Source organism: Canis lupus, chromosome X (assembly GCF_048164855.1).
Source record: "Canis lupus baileyi chromosome X, mCanLup2.hap1, whole genome shotgun sequence".
In the NCBI taxonomy this organism is placed as follows: domain Eukaryota; kingdom Metazoa; phylum Chordata; class Mammalia; order Carnivora; family Canidae; genus Canis; species Canis lupus.
Genome location: NC_132876.1, coordinates 42,105,520 through 42,129,905, shown reverse-complemented (window position 1 = coordinate 42,129,905; position 24,386 = coordinate 42,105,520). Strand labels below are relative to the sequence as shown.

Genomic DNA, 24,386 nt, shown 5'->3' with positions numbered 1-24,386 from the left:
CAAATCTCTTCTCCCATTCTGTAGGTTGTCTTTGAGTTTTGTTGACTGTATCCTTTGCTGTGCAAAAGCTTCTTATCTTGATTAAGTCCCAATAGTTCATTTTTGCTTTTGTTTCTTTTGCCTTCGTGGATGTATCTTGCAAGAAGTTACTATGGCCGAGTTCAAAAAGGGTGTTGCCTGTGTTATTCTCTAGGATTTTGATGGAATCTTGTCTCACATTTAGATCTTTCATCCATTTTGAGTTTATCTTTGTGTATGGTGAAAGAGAGTGGTCTAGTTTCATTCTTCTGCATGTGGATGTCCAATTTTCCCAGCACCATTTATTGAAGAGACTGTCCTTCTTCCAATGGATAGTCTTTCCTCCTTTATCGAATATTAGTTGCCCATAAAGTTCAGGGTCCACTTCTGGATTCTCTATTCTGTTCCAGTGATCTATGTGTCTGTTTTTGTGCCAGTACCACACTGTCTTGATGACCACAGCTTTGTATTACAACCTGAAATCTGGCATTGTGATGCCCCCAGATATGGTTTTCTTTTTTAAAATTCCCCTGGCTATTCGGGGTCTTTTCTGATTCCACACAAATCTTAAAATAATTTGTTCTAACTCTCTGAAGAAAGTCCATGGTAGTTTAATAGGGATTGCATTAAACGTGTATATTGCCCTGGGTAACATTGACATTTTCACAATATTAATTCTGCCAATCCATGAGCATGGAATATTTTTCCATCTCTTTGTGTCTTCCTCAATTTCTTTCAGAAGTGTTCTATAGTTTTGAGGGTATAGATCCTTTACATCTTTGGTTAGGTTTATTCCTAGGTATCATATGCTTTTGGGTGCAATTGTAAATGGGATTGACTCCTTAATTTCTCTTTCTTCAGTCTCATTGTTAGTGTATATAAATGCCACTGACTTCTGGGCATTGATTTTGTATCCTGCCACGCTACCGAATTGCTGTATGAGTTCTAGCAATCTTGGGGTGGAGACTTTTGGGTTTTCTATGTAGAGTATCATGTCATCAGCGAAGAGGGAGAGTTTGACTTCTTCTTTGCCAATTTGAATGCCTTTAATGTCTTTTTGTTGTCTGATTGCTGAGGCTAGGACTTCCAGTACTATGTTGAACAGCAGTGGTGAGAGTGGACATCCCTGTCTTGTTCCTGATCTTAGGGGAAAGGCTCCCAGTGCTTCCCCATTGAGAATGATATTTGCTGTGGGCTTTTCATAGATGGCTTTTAAGATGTCGAGGAATGTTCCCTCTATCCCTACACTCTGAAGAGTTTTGATCAGGAATGGATGCTGTATTTTGTCAAATGCTTTCTCTGCATCCAATGAGAGGATCATATGGTTCTTGGTTTTTCTCTTGCTGATATGATGAATCACATTGATTGTTTTACGGGTGTTGAACCAGCCTTGTGTCCCAGGGATAAATCCTACTTGGTCATGGTGAATAATTTTCTTAATGTACTGTTGGATCCTATTGGCCAGTATCTTGTTGAGAATTTTTGCATGCATGTTCATCAGGGATATTGGTCTGTAATTCTCCTTTTTGGTGGGGTCTTTGTCTGGTTTTGGAATTAAGGTGATGCTGGCCTCATAGAACGAATTTGGAAGTACTCCATCTCTTTCTATCTTTCCAAACAGCTTTAGGAGAATAGGTATGGTTTCTTCTTTAAACGTTTGATAAAATTCCCCTGGGTAGCCATCTGGCCCTGGACTCTTGTGTCTTGGGAGGTTTTTGATGACTGCTTCAATTTCCTCCCTGGTTATTGGCCTGTTCAGGTTTTCTATTTCTTCCTGTTCCAGTTTTGGTAGTTTGTGGCTTTCCAGGAATGCGTCCATTTCTTCTAGATTGCCTAATTTATTGGCGTATAGCTGTTCATAATATGTTTTTAAAATCGTTTGTATTTCCTTGGTGTTGGTAGTGATCTCTCCTTTCTCATTCATGATTTTATTAATTTGAGTCTTCTCTCTCTTCTTTTTAATAAGGCTGGCTAATGGTTTATCTATCTTATTAATTCTTTCAAAGAACCAACTCCTGGTTCTGTTGATCTGTTCCACAGTTCTTCTGGTCTCGATTTCGTTGAGTTCTGCTCGAATCTTTATTAACTCCCTTCTTCTCTTGGGTGTAGGATCTATTTGCTGTTTTTTCTCTAGCTCCTTTATGTGTAAGGTTAGCTTTTGTATTTGAGTTCTTTCCAGTTTTTGAATGGATGCTTGTGTTGCGATGTATTTCCCCCTTAGGACTGCTTTTGCTGCATCCCAAAGATTTTGAACGGTTGTATCTTCATTCTCATTAGTTTCCATGAATCTTTTTAATTCTTCCTTAATTTCCTGGTTGACCCTTTCATCTTTTAGCAGGATGGTCCTTAACCTCCACGTGTTTGAGGTCCTTCCAAACTTCTTGTTGTGATTTAGTTCTAATTTCAAGGCATTATGGTCTGAGAATATGCAGGGGACGATCCCAATCTTTTGGTATCGGTTCAGACCCAATTTGTGACCCAATATGTGGTCTATTCTGGAGAAAGTTCCATGTGCGCTTGAGAAGAATGTGTATTCAGTTGAGTTTGGATGTAAAGTTCTGTAGATATCTGTGAAATCCATCTGGTCCAGTGTATCATTTAAAGCTCTCGTTTCTTTGGAGATGTTGTGCTTAGAAGACCTATCGAGTATAGAAAGAGCTAGATTGAAGTCACCAAGTATAAGTGTATTATTATCTAAGTATTTCTTCACTTTGGTTATTAATTGATTGATATATTTGGCAGCTCCCACATTCGGAGCATATATATTGAGGATTGTTAAGTCCTCTTGTTGAATAGATCCTTTAAGTATGATATAGTGTCCCTCTTCATCTCTCACTACAGTCTTTGGGGTAAATTTTAGTTTATCTGATATAAGGATGGCTACCCCTGCTTTCTTTTGAGGACCATTCGAATGGTAAATGGTTCTCCAACCTTTTATTTTCAGGCTGTAGGTGTCCTTCTGTGTAAAATGAGTCTCTTGTAGACAGCAAATAGATGGGTCCTGCTTTTTCATCCAGTCTGAAACCCTGCGCCTTTTGATGGGGTCATTAAGCCCGTTCACATTCAGAGTTACTATTGAGAGATATGAGTTTAGTGTCACCATGATATCTATTCAGTCCTTGTTTTTGTGGATTGTTCCACTGAACTTCTTCTTAAAGGGGAATTTTAAGAGTCCCCCTTAAAATTTCTTGCAGAGCTGGTTTGGAGGTCACATATTCTTTTAGTTGCTGCCTGTCTTGGAAGCTCTTTATCTCTCCTTCCATTTTGAATGAGAGCCTTGCTGGATAAAGGATTCTTGGTTGCATGTTCTTCTCATTTAGGACCCTGAATATATCCTGCCAGCCCTTTCTGGCCTGCCAGGTCTCTGTGGAGAGGTCTGCTGTTACCCTAATACTCCTCCCCATAAAAGTCAGGGATTTCTTGTCTCTTGCTGCTTTAAGGATCTTCTCTTTATCTTTGGAATTTGCAAGCTTCACTATTAAATGTCGAGGTGTTGAACGGTTTTTATTGATTTTAGGGGGGGATCTCTCTATTTCCTGGATCTGAATGCCTGTTTCCCTTCCCAGATTAGGAAAGTTTTCAGCTAGAATTTGTTCAAATACATATTCTGGCCCTCTGTCCCTTTCGGCGCCCTCGGGAACCCCAATTAAACGTAGGTTTTTCTTTCTCAGGCTGTCGTTTATTTCCCTTAATCTATCCTCATGGTCTTTTAATTGTTTGTCTCTTTTTTCCTCAGTTTCCCTCTTTGCTATCAACTTGTCTTCTAGGTCACTCACTCGTTCTTCCACCTCGTTAACCCTCGTCGTTAGGACTTCTAGTTTGGATTGCATCTCATTCAATTGATTTTTAATTTCTGCCTGATTAGCTCTAAATTCTGCAGTCATGAAGTCTCTTGAGTCCTTTATGCTTTTTTCTAGAGCCACCAGTAGCTGTATAATAGTGCTTCTGAATTGGCTTTCTGACATTGAATTGTAATCCAGATTTTGTAACTCTGTGGGAGAGAGGACTGTTTCTGATTCTTTCTTTTGAGGTGAGGTTTTCCTTCTAGTCATTTTGCTCAGTGCAGAGTGGCCAAAATCAAGTTGTATTGGGAAAAAGAGAAAAAGAGAGGAGAGAAAGAAGGAAAGAAAAGAGAAAGAGAAAAAAAAGGGAAGAAAAAAAACGAAAAAAAAAAGAGAAGAAAAAGAAAGGAGAAAAAAAAGGGGGTGGGGGAAGGAAACAAATCAAAAAGCAAAACAAAACAAAACAAAACAAAAAAAGAACCACGGGGGAGTATCTTCTGATTCTGTGTACTTTAAGTCCCTTGACTTCCCCTGGAACTGGTCCGTGTAGCTGGTCTTCTGGGGGAGGGGCCTGTTGTGCTGATTTTCAGGTGTTAGCAGTTGGGGGAGCTGCTGTGCCCCTGCCTGGTGCAGGGCTCAGTGGGGGTTGTTTACCCCGTGAGGCCGCAGGAGGAACAGCCCCAGTGGCGGGGCAGCTCTGGAAACCTGGATTCAGCTCCGGCAGGAACTCCGTCTGCAGGGCCTGGAGGCTCCGGGCGGGGCCGCTGATCTGCTCAGCTCAGGGCAGGAGCGTCCTTGCTGTCCTGGGCCCTCCCGGCCTCTGCCTGTCCCGGGGGAGGCGGGATCCTGGGCTGTGTCCCGGCGCCCTGTGCTCTGGGGCCTGCGCTGTTGGATTCGCGCTCCCGGGCCGCGCAACCCCCTCCGCGGAGCTGCCGCCCGAGCCCCTCCGAGCTGCTCCTGGAACCGCGCAGCCCCCTCCGCACGGAGCCTCCTCCTCTGCCCGAGCCCCTCCGAGCTGCTCCCGGGGCCATGCAGCCCCCTCCGCGGAGCCGCCGCCCGAGCCCCTCCGAGCTGCTCCTGGAACCGCGCAGCCCCCTCCGCACGGAGCCTCTTCCTCTGCCCGAGCCCCTCCGAGCTGCTCCGGGTCCCGCCGGTCCCGCCGTGCGCGCTGCAGCCCTTAGGGAGCTCGGCGCACTCTCCCGGGGCGCAGGTGTCTGTTACTGTCCCGGGGAGCCCGAGGGCATCCCCGCCCCCCTGGGTCCTGCTCCAACTCCCCGCGAGCCCCTCTCCGCCTGGGAAGGTCGGTGCAGCTCCTGTGTCTCCGGGACGGGGCTCTCCTGTCCTGGGGACACTCGCCCCGGCCTCAGCCCGGCTCCTCGCGGGGCCCCTCCCCCTTGGATGCCTTTTGTTTCTTTATTTCTTTTTCCCCGTCTTCCTACCTTGATAGAAGCGCGAACTCTTCTCACTGTTGCATTCCAGCTGGTCTCTCTTTAATTCTCAGGCCGAATTCATAGATTTTCAGGATGATTGGAAGGTTTTCTAGGTAATTTGGTGGAGACAGGTGATTTGGGGACCCTACTCCTTCGCCATCTTGCTCCTCCCAATATTGTGCTTTTTAGTTCTAGAAATTCTACCTGGTTCCATTTTGTACATCTATGTCTTTGTTGATATTTTCCTTTTGTTCACATGTTGTTTTTCTGGTTCCCTTTAGTTCTTGGCCCAGAGTTTTCTTTAGCTTTTTGAGTATGTTTAAAATAGTTGTTTTGAAGTCTTTGCCTAGCTTTTTCACAATGAGTTTGCCACCAGAACACAGGTGTCATGAAAACCCCCACTAAACCTAAACCAAAATGGGAAAGGAAAAGACTCATATCAACATTGTCATCATTGGACACATAGATTTGGGTGTCTACCACTACTGGTCATCTGATCTACAAATGTGGTGGGATTGACAAAAGAACTATCAAAATATTTGAGGATACAAAGATTTTAATGAAAACATGATTACAGGCACATATCAGGCTGATTGTGCTGTCCTGATTTTTGCTACTGGTGTTGGTGAATTTGAAGCAGGGATCTCTAAGAATGGGCAGACCCATGAACATGCCCCTCTGGCTTACTCACTGGGTGTACAGCAATTTTAATTGGTGTTAAATGGATTTTGCTGAGCCACCCTGTAGCCAGAAGCAATATGAATAAATTGTTAAAGAAGTCAACACCTATATGAGGAAAATTGGCTATACACCTGACACAGGTACCATTTGTGTCAATTTCTGACTGGAATGGTGACAACATGCCGCAGCCAAGTGCTAACAAGCCTTGTTTCAAGGGATGGAAAGTTACCCATTGGAACACTTGCATGGTTTAGTGGTTGAGTATCTGCCTTCAGCTCAGGGCATGATCCTGGGGTCCCGGGATTGGGTCCTACATCGGGTTTCCTGCAGGGAACCTGCTTCTCTCTCTGCCTATGTCTCTGCCTCTCTTTGTGTCTCTCATGAATAAATAAATAAAATCTTAAAAAAAAGTAAAGTCCCTCATTCAGATGGCAATGCCAGTGGAACCACACTGCTTGAATCTCTGGATTGCATTCTGCGACCAACTCATCTAACTCACAAGCCTTTGTGTCTGCCCCTGCAGGATGTCTACAAAATTGGTGGTATTGGTACTGTGAGCTGAGTGGAGACTGGTGTTCATAAACCTGGCATGGTAGTCACCTTTGCTCCAGTCAGCATTGCAACAGAAGTAAAGTCTGATGAAATACACCATAAAGTCTTCAGAGAGGGTCTTCCTGGGGACATTGTGGGTTTCAGTGTCAAGAATGTATCTGTCAGAGATGTCCGTTGTGGCAATGTGGCTTGTGACAGCAAAAATGACCCACCAATGTAAGCAGCTGGCTTCATGGCTTAGGTAATCATCCCGAATCATGGAGGCGAAATCAATGCTGGATATGCACCTGTGTGAGATTGTCACACAGCTCACATTGCTTGCAAGTTTGCTGAGCTGTAGGGGAAGATAGATTAGTTATTCTGGAAAGAAGCTGGAAGATGGTCATCTCAAATTCTTGAAATCTGGTCATGCTGCCATTGTTAATATGACTCCTGGCAATCTTATGTGTGTTGAGAGCTTCTCTGACTATCCTCCTGTGGGCCATTTTGCTATAGGTAACATGAGACAGATGGTGGCTATGGGTGTCATGAAAGCAGTGGACAGGAGGAAGGCAGCTGGAGCGGGCAAGGTCATCAAGTCTGCCTAGAAAGCTCAGAAGGCTAAATGGATGTTATCCCCAATACCTGCCACCCCATTCTTTTTTTTTCTTTTTTTAGTTCTTTAAGATTTAAACATTTTTAAAAAAATTTTTATTGGAGTTCCATTTGCCAACATATAGCATAACACCCAGTGCTCATCCCATCAAGTGCCCCCCTCAGTGCCTGTCACCCAGTCACCCCCACCACCCCCCGCCCACCTCCCTTTCTACCACACCTTGTTCGTTTCCCAGAGTTAGGAGTCTTTCATGTTCTGTCTCCATTTCTGATATTTCCCACTCATTTTTTCTCCTTTCCCCTTTATTCCCTTTCACTATTTTTTTTCCTTTCACTATTTTTTATATTCCCCAAATGAATGAGACCATATGTTTGTCCTTCTCCGATGGACTTATTTCACTCAGCATAATACCCACCAGTTCCATCCACATTGAAGCAAATGGTCGGTATTTGTCGTTTTTAATGGCTGAGTAATATTACATTGTATACATAGACCACATCTTCTGTATTCATTCATCTTTGTATGGACAGCGAGGCTCCTTCCACAGTTTGGCTATTGTGGACATTGCTGCTATAAACATCGGGGTGCAGGTGTCCTGGCGTTTCACTGCATCTGTATCTTTGGGGTAAATCCCCAGCAGTGCAATTGCTGGGTGGTAGGGCAGATTTATTTTTAACTCTTTGAGGAACCTCCACACAGTTTTCCAGAGTGGCTGCACCAGTTCACATTCCCACCAACAGTGTAAGAGGGTTCCTTTTTCTCTGCATCCTCTCCAACATTTGTGGTTTCCTGCCTTGTTAATTTTTACCATTCTCACTGGTGTGAGGTGGTATCTCATTGTAGTTTTGATTTGTATTTCCCTGATGGCAAGTGATGCAGAGCATTTTCTCATGGGCTTGTTGGCCATGTCTATGTCTTCCTCTGTGAGATTTCTGTTCATGTCTTTTGCCCATTTCATGATTGGATTGTTTGTTTCTTGGGTGTTGAGTTTAATAAGTTCTTTATAGATCTTGGAAACTAGCCCTTTATCTGATAGGTCATTTGCAAATATCTTCTCCCATTCTATAGGTTGTCTTTGAGTTTTGTTGAAGGTATCTTTTGCTGTGCAAAAGCTTCTTATCTTGATGAAGTCCCAATAGTTCATTTTTGCTTTTGTTTCTCTTGCCTTCATGGATGTATCTTGCAAGAAGTTACTGTGGCTAAGTTCAAAAAGGGTGTTGCCTGTGTTCTTCTCTAGGATTTTGATGGAGCCTTGTCTCACATTTAGATCTTTCATCCATTTTGAGTTTATCTTTGTGTATGGTGTAAGAGAATGGTCTAGTTTCATTCTTCTGCATGTGGATGTCCAATTTTCCCAGCACCATTTATTGAAGAGACTGTCTTTTTTCCAGTTGCCACCCCAGTCTTAATCAGTGGTGGAAGAACGGTCTCAGAACTGTTGGTGTCAAGTGGCCATTTATGTTTAATAGTAAAAGACTGGTTAATGATAACAATGCATAGGAAAACCTTAGAAGGAAAGGAGGATTTTTTTGTGGGCCATTTGTTTTGTGTGTGTATGTGTGATTGGCAGTTTTAAATTATTAGTTTTTACAACCAGTACTTTGTAATGGAAACAACTTGATCAAAAATCTGTCACAGAATTTTGAGACCTATTAAAATAAAAGTTTAATGAGAAAAAAAATAAAGTTTTTGTCTGATAACCAGCATCTGGACTTCCTCAGTGATCATTTCTGTCAATTATTTATTTTTTTTTACTTAAAAAGACTACACTTTCCTTTTAATTTGTAATATTTGGTTGAAAACAAAATTTGATTAAGTGTAGTAACTAAAAAATCAGACTTTGCCATTTACCAGTTTCCTCTTTTTCTTGTTTAATGACTTTTACAACCTATTTATGTAGAAACTCTATCCCTTGTCATATGTGGTACTGAAATCTGTGTTCCTTTAACTTGTGTTCAGATAGTATTTGGATAGATATATCTCTGAATGACAGGAACCATGAAAGAGAGAGAGAAAGGGAAAACAAAAAAAAAAAGGAGGGAAGAAAAAAAAAATCTCCTGTCTCTGTGCATTGGTTCTGTGGTATGACATTCCTTCAAAAATTTGCCAGGACATTTGCAACTCTGCCTTAGCTTTCACTTCCTGGTTATATTGTGCTTGGAGACAAGCTAGAGTGAAAGCTTCAGTTTTTCTTAGGTCTTTCCTGAGAACGGGTCCTCCCCTGGGCATATACCTGTCTTTTTAAATTCCTCAGTATATATGGACATTTTTCAATGTCCATTTTTTCCCAAAAAGCTCCACTGCTTTTCCTCCCAGGCTTTTGGCACCTTATCCATATGCCTCACCTTCGATCTTTTGCCCCAGGCAATTGTGGGCTGTTTGTTCAGCCTACAGTGTTTATTCACAGTGCCTACAGCTCTACTGTCCTGAGTCTTTTCCAAGTTAGGTGAGACAAAGATAAATGCCTTGCATTGGTCCTTCAGGTGGTCCCCAGATAGGTTAGCCCAGACAAACAATTCTTTGTGAACGAAATCAACTCTGTTGCCTCTGGTACCAGGGACAAGGGTCCCACAGTGTGAATGTGGTTAATTTCTTGAAAAGTGCCACTGAGCCAGGGAGGCAGTTGGGTAAGGACAAGCAAGAGCACCTTTTCAACCACTTTTAGTTTGTATTTTTCTTGATTCAACATTTGTTTGGTTGTTTGCAACTTTGGATCAGTTTCCGGAGTTCTGACAGATTTGGTTTTGACAGTTCCTTCTTGATGTTTCTGCAGAGGGACAGGTGCTTAGAGTTTCCTACACCATTTCATTAATGTCAAAAAATTTGTTTAATATGAAAATCCAGTTATTCTTTCACTGTTTTTTGGGAAATAATCCTTTCCCTATTGTGAATTACTTTTCACTTTCTGGACCCACTAGTCTGTTTGGCTAGTCTTTTTGCCAGTCCTTACAGTAATAACACACTGTCTTGATAATTGTAGCTCTGTGATAAGGCTTGCAATCAGGCAGTGCAAGTTTGGATTGTATTTCAACTATAGACTAATTGACATTAATGTTTTTGGATCTTTCTTTACGTTTCAATGGTATAATTAATTGTATTTTAGGTATTTAATTTTTTTGGCAATGACATATATTTAAGTGTACCAGTTTTATTATTTTAGTAGTTACTTTCTATATATTCTTTAGGATTTTTTATATGCCATTTTTGAAAACAGACAGTTTTACTTTTTTCATTCTCTCTGCCTATTAATTGTTTAACTTTGTCTGTTCTGGATAGGACCTCCAGTACAATATTCAATAGAAGCAGAGAGATCAAAGTGTTAACATTAGTCATCTCTGCTTTGTTCCACTTATTAGGGGGAAAGCATTCAGTCTGTTACCATTAAATGTGATGGTGATTCAATGGTTCCGAAAAGGTGGGGAAATTGCCCACAGAAGACAATTGGCAATGTCTGGAGACACTCTTGGTTGTCATAATTGGGGGCTGATATTGGCATCTAGTGGGTAATGATCAGACAGAGATGTTGCTAAGCATCCTATAATGCACAGTACCCCCAACCCGTGTAGTCTGCATGACAAAGAATTATCCAGGCAAAGATGTCAATAATGTCACTGCTGAGAAACCCTGTATTAGTTGTGGGTTTTATGGGCTGCCTTTTATCAGATTAAAGAAGTTACCTTTTATTCTTAGCTTGGTGAGCTTTAATCAAAAATGGCTACTAAAATTCTGCATCTACAGGGATAATTATATAGTATTTTCTCCTTTATTGTATTTATAGAGTGAATTACTATCTTAGTCCATTCAGGTTGCTGTAACAAAATATAGACTGGGGGAGAAATTTATTTCTCAGTTCTAGAGGCTGGAAAATCCAAGATCAATGTACTCACAGAGCCAGTGCCTGGTGAAGGCCCCTCTATGGTTCACAGAAAACTGGATTTGGATCTTGCCTCAAAATCTGGGTCATGGAAATGCACTTGATTTATTTGGAATCTATGTGAGTAAACTGGCTCAGAGTGTCACATTGGGAAATGTTGAAAATAATTTTTATGCCTTTGTTGATTATCTCATTACAATTGGGCTGGAAAATACTATGTAATATGACTTGGTTTTAACTTGATTACATCTGCAAAGACCCTACTTCCAAATAAGGTCACATTTTGAGGGTCTGCATGGACATGAATTTTGGGATGACTATTCAAACCAGTACACTATGCATAAGAAATTTATTTTAATTTAAATTTTACTTAGTTAACATACAGTGCAATATTTGTTTCTGAGTAGTAGTATTCAGTGATTCATCACATACAATACCCAGTGCTCGTCACAACAAGTGCCCTCCCTCTTTTTTTTGAGGTGGGGGTTAGAGAAGGAAACTCTTAAGCAGGCTCCACACTCAGTGCAGAGTCCAATGCAGGGCTCAATCTCACAACCCTGAGGTCATGACCTGAGCTGAAATCAAGAGTCAGATGTTTAACAGACTGAGCAACCCAGGTGCCCCACAACAAGTGCCCTCTTTAATACCCATCACCCATATAGCCAAGCCCCCACCCACCTCTCTCCAGCAACCCTCAGTTTGTTCTCTATCATTGAGTCTCTTATGGTTTGTTTCTCTCTCTCCTTTATCCCCTTCCCATATGCTCATCTGTTTTCTTTCCTATATTCCACATATGAGTGATATATGGTATTTGTCTTTTGCTGACTGACTTATTTCACTTAGTATAATACACTCAAGCACCATCTACACCACTGCAAATGGCCAGAATCCATTCTTTTTGGTGGCTGAGTAATATTCCATTATATATACATACCACATCTTTATCCATTCTTCTGTTGATGGACATTTGGGCTCCCTCCACAGTTTGACTATTGTTGATGATGCTGCTGTAAATATTGGGATACATTCCCTTCAAACCAGTATTTTTGTACCCTTTGGGTAAATACCTAGTAGTGCAATTGCTAGATCATAGGGTTATTCTATTTTTAATTTTTTTGGGGAATCTCCAGAGTGACTGGACCAAGAAAATTTTTTATTTATGCTTTCAAAAAGGATACCTTGAAAATATTTTCATTTTAATGTCCATTGGTTTAAATGCCAAATCTAAATAGTCCAATATGCAAATGTTCAGATAGACTAGGATTTCCCAAAGTTTTGAAAACAAGAAAGTTTGGAAGGATATGATACCACTGTTATTTTTTCTGATTTAATTGGAATAAGCAAATGATCATTACATTAGAAAGTGTTTGGAGAGATGGCTTGTGAGACACTCATCAAGCATTTGCCTTCCACTATGTATGCAAGATTGACTAGTACATAGTCTCCTCACCCTGAAAGAGCCCACGGTTCTGTTGAGAGACAAATTACAGTATAGATGATGAGTGCAATAATGGAATTGTACATAGGATACAGAACAAAATATTTATTTTTATTGAGTTCTAAAACTGTGTGTGTGTGTGTGTGTGTGTGTGTGTGTGTAAGACAGTGGCAGAGAAAGAGGGAGGGACTAAGGGAGGGTGTGAATGAGAGAGAGAGAAAAGAGAGTTAACTGATAGTCTTCAAAGGAAAAATAAGTAAATCAAAGTTGTTTATTCCATATACACTAATTCGAAACTAATCACCCTCACAGTGTTGTAATACAGTTCCACTGTATGTCCACAGTATTGATTTATTTATTCCAAAATGTCAATTCTCTGACCAGGTATTCTCTTTAGGATCTGGAGAATCTGCTGAAGGTAAGGTGCTCATATAGCTAATTGGGAAACTTCAGTGGAGAAATACTTACAGTACTTAACAATAATTATAATAACTTGAAAAATTATAATACCATGAAATAAACATCAGCCTGATTAACTGCTGATTTTGTAACTGAAATAAATTGGTTCCCTTGGTTCTTACCCTACCCCAAGGTGTTTTTTAGACAGTAGAAATTAGCTGTAGTAATTTGCTTTGGAAGATGTGCTGTGCTGCTTTGGATTGTTTTTCTTCCCCTGCCCCCTCACCTCTGCTTACATTTATTTTTGATTAGGTAATACATTCAGGTTCAAATTTTGATAGTCATAAAAGTCTATACAATTAAAAGTTTCCCACTCTTTGTGGTCAGCCTCATAGTTCTCCTTCACAGAGGCACCCTGTGTTAACTTTCATTGTTTTTACTTTTAGAGCTATTTCATGCATATTTAAGAATGGGCATTTGCAAACATACACACACTTACTTATGTTTCCTTATATTTACACAATTTCTGTACTTTGCTTAAGATCATTCCATATTAGTACATAAAGAGCTATGGCTCTGCAGTATTATTCAGTTGTATGGATATGGCATGATTATTTAACCAATCCTCTATTGAAAAATATGTAGCTTGTTTCCTGACTTTTGCTATTACATTTCTGCAACGAATAGCCTTGTGATAGGTCATTTCAGATGTGTACTATCTGTAGGATAAATTTCTAGAAGGGAATTGCTGGGTTGGATGGTATGTGCCTTTGTCATTGTGATGGAAATTGCCAAATTGTCCTCCATAGAGGTTGTACCAATTTATACTCACACAGGCAATAGATAAAAGTGCTTGTTTCCCCAACCCTCACCAACACATTGTGCTATCAAACATTGTATCTCTGCTAATATGATAGGTGAAAAATGGTATCTCATTGTGGTTTTAATTTTCATTTATGTTCTGAATAAGGTTGAGCATCTTTTCATATATTTAAAACCCTGTGATATTTATAAAATATAATTCCCTTTTTATGATGTTTGGGATGCTACTGGATAGATGGCATAATATCTTTTCTCCTTAGCTTATACATATGGGCATGTTTTTTTTACATAAGAGAACTAGGGTAATTCCAAAGAGCACCCTTAGGTCAAATAAACCCTAAGCCAGAACATTTTATGTGTTTTTAAAAATCACTAGCTTTTTACAGTTAACTCATTATACAGCTAACATAGTTGACAAACAACTGAACCAACATCCCCTAGTAATTTTATTTATTTTATTTTATTTATTTATTTTTTAATTTATTCATGAGAGACACAGAGAGAGGCAGAAACACAGGCAGAAGGAGAAGCAGGTTCCATGCAGGGAGCCCACTGTAGGACTCGATCCCAGGACCCCAGGATCATGCCCTGGGCAGAAGGCAGGCATTAAACCATTGAGCCACCCAGGGATCCCCCTGCCCTAGTAATTTTATTTTATTTTTTATTTTTTAAAAGATTTTATTTATTAATTCATAGAGATGCAGAGAGAGAGAGAGAGAGAGAGGCAGAGACACAGGCAGAGGGAGAGAAGCAGGCTCCATGCAGAGAGCCTGACGTGGGACTCGATCCATGGTCTCCAGATCACACCCTGGGCTGCAGGCGGCGCTAAACCGCTGCGCCACCGGGGCTGCCCAATTTTAAATGACTTAAATCACTCATAAGAAATTTAAGTCAATATTTTGTTACTTCTTAGTGTATATTGTACTTTAATTTTTTTATATCTTAAGAAAAATAAAATTATTCTTTTCTTAGAAACATCACTGTTAGGATTTACATGGAATTACTTAAAATTATGATATTTCTCATTTGAAATATGTATTTGCAGTTTCCTTTCTCAATGCCTAAGACACATTATAGGAAGGTTAGAAGTTTAGTGTATAGTTAAATGTGTTGGCTGATTCATAAATAGCTCTGGACTTTTGCATCATACAACAAATTGTTCACAGAGCTTTGTCTATGGCATTGTATATGACTTCTGTTATAGCACTTATCAATGTCTGCCGTGTATCATCATTAGTTATTTATGTGTCTGCTTTTCTCACTAGATTGTGAACTTCTAGAGAATATAATTTGCATTCCCCTTTATCACTAGCTTAGAGCTTTGCATAAACTCCATACTCATAAAATGTTTGTTGAATTGTATTGAATCATATTTACATTGAGATTCTGAGTTTGCATTTTTAAAAATACTTTTCCACATATTTTTTATTTCATTTTTATGTAATGTCTTATTCTAATGCTGCTGGAGTTTGCTTTCTGCTAATATTATTGACTTTGTATTGAAAAGAATTATGCAAAGTGCTTCTCTAATAATAGCATTGAAGAGGTAGTTTTTTTTTAATTGTACCTATTTCCTTACTGTTCTTCATTTTCTTCCTTCAAAGTCCTGTTTTAGTTCTAACCCCAGTCACTTCTAAATATTACTGGGCAGAGATGCCTAGGTGGCTCAGCAGTTGAGTGCCTGCCTTCAGCCCAGGGCGTGATCCTGGAGTCCTGGGATCGAGTCCCACATCGGGCTCCTTATGCATGGAGCCTGCTTCTCCCTCTGCCTGTGTCTCTGCCTCTCTGTGTGTGTGTGTGTGTGTGTGTGTGTCTTTCATGAACAAGTAAATAAAAAATCTTTTTTAAAAAATAAATAAATATTACTGTGCAGTGGTGGGTAGATTGGACACTGTGTTAAGGTATATTCATAGATTCATCTCACTAAGATTCCCAATTTATGTAGGCAATTTGAAATGTGCAATAAAAGTTATAGTCATTGCTGATATTAAGTAATTTAAGAAGATTCTATAACAGAGTAAGCAGCTTTTCAAATGGCTTTTTAAAATTTTAATATTTATTAAAATAATTGTGGATTCACATGCAATACTAAGAAATAATATGGTGAGATCCTTTGTACAGGATACCTATTTTCTCTCAGTAGTGATATCTTGCAAAACTATTGTATAATATCACAACCAGGATATTAATATTAAAACAAAATACTAGTCTATTCATATTCCATGTTTACTTGTGTTCATTTGTGTGTTTTAGTTCTATACAATTTTATTACATATATAGATTCATGTATCCTCTACCACAGTTAAATTGCTGAACAGTTCCAATACCACAAGGATATCTGTATTATGCTTTTATAACCACAGACAGCCCCATGCCCCACCCCCACTAACTTAACTCATGGCAATCCATGAGTTTTTAAAAATTTTAAAAATTTTATTTCTAAAATTTTGTCCTTTCAAAAATGTTGTAAATGGAATAATATGGTACATAACTTTATGTGATTAGCATTTTGATCAGCATAATTCCCTGGAAATATATCCAAGTTTTTCTGATTATCAATAGTTTATTCCTTTTTATTGATGAGGAATATTCCATGTTATGTATGTATCACAGTTTGTTGAATCATTCACATATTGAAGGAAATCTGGGCTGATTCTAGTTTGGGGCTATTACAAATAAAGCTGCTTTGAATATTACTGTACAGGTTTTTGTGTAAGTAGAAATTTTCATTTCTTGGGCTAAATGACCAAGTGTATAATTGCTGGGTCATATTGTAGTTGCATGTTTACTTTTCTAAGATATTATCAAACTGTTACATAGTAGTTTTCTTATCCTAAATGAATGATCCAGTTTCTCCTCACCCTCAATTGGCATATACAGTTGTCACTATTTTTTTTTATTTTAGCTGTTCTTATAGATGTGTAGAGAGCTCAATTTGGTTTCAGTTTGTGATTCTCTAAGGGCTAATGATGTTGAACATCTTTTGATGTGCTTGTTTGCCATCTTTGTATCCTCTTCAGTGAAATGGCTCTTCATTGTCTCTTGCCCATTTTCTATTTGGACTGTTTGTTTCTTTTTACTATTGAGTTTTTGAGTTTTTTATATATTTTAGATTCTAGTCCTTTGTTGAATATGTGGTTTGTAAATAATTTTTTCCCAATCCGTAGCTTGTTTTCTCATCCTGTAAACAAGATCTTTTGCAGAGCAAAAGATTTAAAATTTGATGAAGTCCAGTTATTCAATATTTTCTTTTTATGAGTTGTGCTTTTGTTGTCATCTAAGAATTCTTCACCTAGCCCTAGATACTAAAGATTTTTTGAAAGCTTTATAGTTTCATCTCTACCATTTTAAGTCCATGATCCATTTTTAATTTCTCTAGCACTGTTTATTGAAAAGGCTGTCTTTTCTCTATTGAAGTGCTCTTTATACTTTTCTAAAAAAAAAAAAATCACCTGAATTTATTTGTGTGGATCTATTTCTGAGTTCTTTACTCTGTCCCATTGATCTAGGTGTCTGTTTTTTCACCAATAAAATACTGTCTTGATTACTATAGCTTATAGTAAGCCTTAATATTAAGGAGGCTGATTCCTCCTACTTTATTCATTTTTCTCAATGTAGTTTTAGGTATTCTAGAGCCCATGTTATATAAATTTTATAATTTATTTGTGTCTATAGATCCTTGCTGGAATTTTAATTGAAAATAAACTTAAAAAAAAAAAATGAAAAGAAACTTAGAGGGACACCTGGGTGGCTCAGCAGTTAAGCGTCTGCCTTCGGCTCAGGGCGTGATCCTGGAGTCCTGGGATCGAGCACCATATCGGGCTTCCTACATGGAGCCTGCTTCTCCCTCTGCCTGTGTCTCTGCCTCTCTCTCTCTCTCTCTCTCTCTCTCTGTCTCTCATGAATGAATAAATAAAATCTTTAACAAAAGAAAGAACGAAAATAAACCTATAGATCCATTTGGGAGAACTGGCATATTTAGTATGTAGAGTCTTCCAATCCATGAGCATGGTATGACTTTTTTTTTTTTTTTGGTATGACATTTATTATTTAGAAATTTTTCTACCTAGAATAGTCTCTTTTGTGTTTTTCTTGCTTTGATGTCAGATGAGATTGCATGCATTAATCTGGATTTCCAATTTTTAGGCTTGCTGAGAATGATAAAACTCATTAATATTCATTTATTATTTGTTTACTTATTCATTCACTCATTCATAATGCAGGTATATTTATCTTGCTCCATTGCAATTAACAGATAATATTTTGTTTGCAGTATTAATATTGATTTTAAATAACCCTGTAAATATGTGAGAAATTCGCTGTGTAGTAAAGGAAGGACATTACTATAAACTAAGGAATTTTTGTAATGACATTTACTGTAAAGATTTTTATCTCTGGCACTAAGTAAATATGATGGGCAGAGGGAGGGATTACTAACAGAATAGGACTTATTAGAGGGAGGGTGTACTCTGAAAAATTTCTTATTTGGCTATTTTAACCCCATATTCAAAAGAAATTGAGGGTATGGAGTGAGTCAACTCAGGAGGTACAAGTAAGTGATGATTTAGGAGAGAGTAGAAATTTAAGAGCTGTACTAGAGAGATCTCTTTATGGAGAAATGGAAACATTTAGGTAAGCTTATAACTCTTCCTTGAAATAGGAATATTTATTTTGCTTGAGTTTTCTTAATTATTCATTCAACAAGTATTTTTGGAGCCCCGACTACTTTCCCTGCATTTTCCTGGGGCCTGTCAATATATAGCTGTTAAAAAGTCAGTATCTAAAGACCCAGCATTCACTGGCTCTCTTCTCAGTACCTGCTCCCTGTAGCCCTGAGGGCATGTGAGCCAGGGGTGGCCCTAAAGAATAGGAGGCAGAGAGGGATCAGGTGTATAGGTCTAAGTGTCTTGGCAGTGCATTCTTGGAGATATTTGGGAGGAGGAGAATGCATGGATAGGCCCAGAAGTGATGATGTCCAAAGAGAAACAAGCAGTGAAAAATCTCAATGTGGAAAATGCTCAGCAGGAAAATGAAAGAGAAGAACAGGGCCTCGTGCAGAATGCAAAGAAATCATGAGATTGGAGAGAGGGGTGAACGCCAGAAGCCTGGAGGAAATGTCAGGCTGAGGTGAATGAGGCGGCTTGTCTCTAATTTTCAATGAGCCATACCTAACAGACATATTGACCACAATGAAGTGGGAGATGATGTGGAAAAGTTCATAGGGCAGATGATGGGAATCAGGAGAAAGACTAAAGAGCAGCAAATGAGGCATCATAAGTGCTTCTAAACTCCTGAACCTGATAATCATTATGACTTTTGCCTTATACCTTGAATCCTAAGGTTTTCCCTGAGGTTAATAATGTGGCCTCTACTCTACAAGCATGTAGTTTTGTAAGTTACTTTTTCTGTAACCTTTTTGATATTTCCACTTAGAAGTTTGTAATCAAACACTGTTTTGTCTCAGTTATGTAAAACTTTCTGTCCAGTAGGGCAATTTCACCCAGTTTTAGGAAAAACTATTTTTTTCATAACATGAAATCAATAAAGCAGTTTAAAAAGCTAAAAAATAGGGGCAGCCTGGGTGGCTCAGCAGTTTGGCGCCTGCCTTTGGCCCAGGGCCTAATCCTGGGGACCCGGGATCAAGTCCTGCATCCGGCTCCCTGCGTGGAGCCTGCTTCTCCCTCTACCTGTGTCTCTGCCTCTCTCTCTCTCTCTCTGTGTCTCTCATGAATAAATAAATAAAATCTTTAAAAAAGCTAAAAAATATAGGATCCTTGAGTTCATGGAATTTATAATGTAATATGATATATAATATAGCAATAACAGCATCTATAGATGTTTTTCCAACAGGTAAATGGCATGATATATTTATTATTTGAATGGGCCTATTTACAGATATTAGTGGCCAGTACAAAAAGGAATACCAACCTTGTATATCACAGGGGATAGATAAGATTCGGGGATATTTCTGATTTTACTATATTTTAAGGTTTTGGAATCTACATATCTGAAGTTACTGATTTGATTGGCAAATGAATTAATTATGACTTAAATAGGTGTTTTCTGAGCCTTTAATACCCAGCATTTTAAATATATTTGGTGAATTGAAAATATACGTCAAATAGAAAGGCATGGGGTGCCTGCATGGCTCAGTATTTTAAGCATCCGACTCTTGATTTCAGCTCAGGTCATGTTCTCAGGATCCTGAGATCAAGCCCCACATCAGGTTCCCTGCTCAGCAGGGGTCTGCTTGAGATTTCTTTCCCTCTAGGTCTACTCCGACCTGTACATCTGTGCGTGCATGCTCTGTCTCTGTAAAAGTAAATAAGTAAATAAATCTTTTAATAAAAAAAAGAAAGGCATGTACAACCTTTGGTATGAGAAATTTGATATAAATAAATGGCTGATAATATTAAAAATATGAGTTGCATTGTATTTTCCTTCAGATTCATAAGAGACCAAAGAGTCTATAGAAGCCTGTGTAAAGTTCATATTAAAATAGACATCCTGGATGGGACGGATGCCTGGGTGGCTCAGCAGTTGAGCTCTGCTTTAGGCTCAGGTAGTGATCCCTGGTTCAGGGATTGAGTCCTGCATCGGGGTCCCTGCAGGAATCATACTTCTCCCTCTGCCTATGTCTCTGCCTCTCTCTCTCTGTCTCTTCTGAATAAATAAAATCTTTTAAAAATAGGTATCCTGGCAAGCAAAATAAGCATGCTTCCTGACACGTTACAGTTGAAACCCATTTTAAGATATGTTGTAGACTGACATGTTAATAGGAATATTTGAAACTATATATTTCAAACCATTGATTTCTTTGTATAATTCATTTGTTAGAGCACAAACATTTTTCAGTTTTATTTTTTAGTTTTAAAAAATATTTATTTGTTTTATTTTAAAGAGAGCATGAGAGCATAGGAGTGGGAGGAGGGGCAGAAGGAGAGGGAGAGAATCTCAAGCAGACTCTGTGCTGAGTGGCAGAGCCACTGTTGGGCTTGATCTCAAGACCCTGACATTGTGATCTTAACTGAAACCAAGAGTCAGATGCTTCTGACTGAGCCACCCAGGTGCCCCAAAACATTTATAATCTCTTTCAAACAAAATAATGAATGCCATGTGATTTGTTTGAATCTTTTTTTAAAAAGATTTTATTTATTTGAAAGAGAGTGAGCAAGAGAGAAAGCACAAGCAGGAGGAGGTGCAGAGGCAGAGGGAGAAGCTGACTCCCTGCCGAGCAGGGAGCTCAACAAGGGGCTCCATCCTAGGACCCCTGGATCATTACCTGAGCCAAAAACAGATGCTTAACTGACTGAGCTACCCAGGAGCCCCATGGATCTTTTATATATATATATATAAAGATTTTATTTATTTGAGAGAGAGAGCACAAGTGGGGGAAAGGGGAGAGGGACAGGCAGACTTCCCACTGACCTGGGAGCCCAATGCAGGACCTTATCCCAGGACCCTCAGATCATGACCTAAGCTGAAGTCAGAAACTTAACAGACTGAGTCACCCAGGTGCCCTGATATGTTTGAATATTGATTAGAGAAACAGTCTGTTTATTTTAGGAAATAGTAGGGATACTCTGGATTATGAGATCTAGATATCCAGTCTATCCCAGGATATGAATGGGTTGGTTATTGAAGAATGGAACTATAGAACATTCAAATAGTGAGCCAGCAGAGAGAAGATAACTTGTTTTTGAGCTTCAAGATTTCATTTATCTATATGTATTTATTTTGTTCTTTCTTCTTGTCCTCATACTTTTAGTTTCCTCTTAATATTGGCTTGCACGTGGCCAACATAGCCTTTGAGGCCATTCTGTATCATGACCTCTTGGTTTCATTCCCATTGCTACCTAGGTTAATCTCTTGCTGTTTTCTAGTTCTTTTTTTTTTTTTTTTGTTTTCTAGTTCAAATAAATGGGAGAAAATTTAATCAATCTGTTTGGTATGTTTATTTTTTTCATGCTGGCCGCCTCCTTGTCTACTGGCCAACCAAATTTTGAATTACCTTGCTCCTTCATGTTTTATGATTACCTATAATCATGTATGAGTATTCTGGATCATGTAGTATAAAACATGACTGCTTGCGGCTGTCCTTGTGTAGGGACTGTGGGCAGGCCATTTTACTTAGCAAGGACTTTAGTTGTCACTATGATTAATAATAAAGAGTAATTTATGAAAATATGCTACCTTTAAGTTGGTTTATGTAGGCCTAAAAGCCATTTTTTTAGAAAGAATATCTATACTGTGTTAGAGTTATCTGTGGTGTAATGTTGATTTGGAGTTGTCTTAGGTCTTGTTTTTATAAATTTGCTAATACCCTAACATTTACATTGCACCTATTACTCTTGGAGAAACGGAAAAATTTCAGATCTCCATCTTACAATATTTACGTATATTGTGTAAATATAATAAAGTATAAATCTACCATTTGTTCATTATCTAGTTTGAACCTCATTGACTTTGCAGAGATAACTGATTGTTTTGGCTTATCTATTCAGGCCTGTGTCAACATTTGTGTAGACTGAGCCAAGAATACAAATGCAACTGTACATACCATATGTGTAAAACTTTAATTTAAACCAAGTTAACAAACTATCAAATAATGTTGTATCCTCATATTTTGACATATGCCTTTATAATAAACTGGAAAGTTAAATTCCAGTTTAGAATCCTCCAACTCCACATAGTTTAACACAGGAATATGATTGCCCTGGAAAATATGACTTCTAGTGCTTGACTGGCCTCCTCTTTTGATATTCGACTCTGTCTTGCATGGGGGGCCTCACTCTAAAAATGTATGTTTCCCTCCAGTTTATGCATTCAAGCTCTGTCCATGGTCCGTACCCCCAGTTTGCTTTGACAACCCTTTGGACCTAACAGTGGGCACATAGATAGCAAGATCCTCCCTCCAAAACAACACTTCAAAGTGAGTTCCAAAAGAGAATTAAACCATCAAACCCTAAGGCATTCATTGGATAAAAATAATAAAGTGTTACTAGTCTTGTACCATATTTGAGAGAATGGGGAAAATGGTTACATGAATAATTTTCTTTAGGGTTTAAGAAAGGCTAGTGGGCTGAAAAAGGCTGGTGGAGAGTAGACCTGAAGGAGAATTTTTGCGTGGGCTCATGAAATTGGCTTGGGGATATTTGGACGGGAATTTTCAGATCTTGGGTACTCAAATTATGATCTAGAAAGGGGGAGGCACAGGCTTCTGATGGCTTTTTCCTTTTGGCCCCACAGACTCTTCTGTCCTAGAACTGGGAGCAGCTGAATAACGGCTAGAGCGAACTGGGAGCAGCTGAATAATGGCTAGAGCGGAGTCTGCTAAATTATGGGGCCCCCTTGTCCATATCAAAGTGTGGCACTTCATTCATTGTTTTTCATGTTTTTAACTAATAGATGCTATGCTGATTTCTTTGGCTTGAAAATGTGTTTAGATGTAATCAGGCTTGATTCCAATGAACATGGCAGAGTAGATAATGCCAAAAATTCATCTTTCCACAAAAGCAGCAAGTAAACTAGCAAATATTCTCAGAATCAACTTATTGGCATTTTGGAAACTAATAAAAAATAAAAAGCAACCAGGCAAATGCTTAATTAGGGAAAAGGCAGTTGAAACTCAGTGAAAGAGCTTTGTGGCATTTTAACTTAGTTTCCATTCCCTTGCTCTCTAGTTTGGCAGAAGCTTTGCAGTGGCCTCATTCTTAAAGAACTGTGGTGGTTTATTTTGACCAGTATGGTGGGTCCCTGAAGGACTAGCTCAAAAGATTTGCCCTTATTTTGCCTGACTCATAACTCTCCGAAGACCGAGGCAGCTACTTGGGGGGCACTTGTGGAAAACACTTAAAGACAAATATATTAACCACTGCCTCCCAGGGCAAGGAATAACATACAAACAATAAGATCAACTGAAAATAATATTTGAGTGTATAGGTATCTCTTTGAGGCTCTGCTTTTAATTCTTTTGAGTACTCAGAAGTGAAATTGTTGGATCATATAGTGATTCTATTTTTAATTTTTTGAGGAACTACCATATTGTTTCCCATAGAAGCTACACCATTTCACATTTCCACCAACAGTGTTCAAGGGCTCCAATTTTTCCACATCCTCACCAAAACATATTATTTTTTCCTAGTACTCATCCTAATTGGTGTGAGAGATGCTGTCTCATTGTGGTTTTTATTTTTAATTTTTTTTTAAATTTTTTTTTAAATTTATTCATGACAGTCACAGAGAGAGAGAGAGAGAGAGAGAGAGAGCGAGAGAGGCAGAGACACAGGCAGAGGGAGAAGCAGGCTCCATGCACCGGGAGCCTGATGTGGGATTCGATCCCGGGTCTCCAGGATCGCGCCCTGGGCCAAAGGCAGGCGCCAAACCGCTGCGCCACCCAGGGATCCCTCATTGTGGTTTTTAATTTGTAATTCCATAATGATCAGTGATGTTGAGAATTTTTTCATGTACTTCTTGGCCATTTCTATATCTCCTTTGGAGAAATATCTATTCAAATCTTTTGTCTTATTTTTAATCACATTGTTTGTTGTTGAGCTGTAGAAGTGCTTTAAAATATATTTTGGATTTTAATCTTATATCAGATTAAATTTGCACATATTTTGGTTGCATTTTCACTTTGTTGATTGTGTCCTTTAATGCACACAAGCTATTACATTTGATATAGTCCAATTTATATATTTTTACTTTTGCTGCCTGTGCTTTTGGTGTCTTATCCAAGAAATCATTGCTAAATCCAATGTAATTCATGAAGATTTTATTTTATGTTTTTTTCTAA

The 24,386-nt window shown here is 38.9% G+C and overlaps 1 protein-coding gene and 1 pseudogene across 2 annotated transcripts in view; both read left to right on the top strand.

Moving 5' to 3' along the window:
• Positions 1 to 24,386, top strand: part of COL4A5 (collagen type IV alpha 5 chain) — a 272,590-nt gene that overhangs the window by 34,116 nt on the left and 214,088 nt on the right. The window lies entirely within an intron of this gene.
• Positions 18,560 to 18,923, top strand: LOC140627944 (protein BEX4-like; annotated as a pseudogene).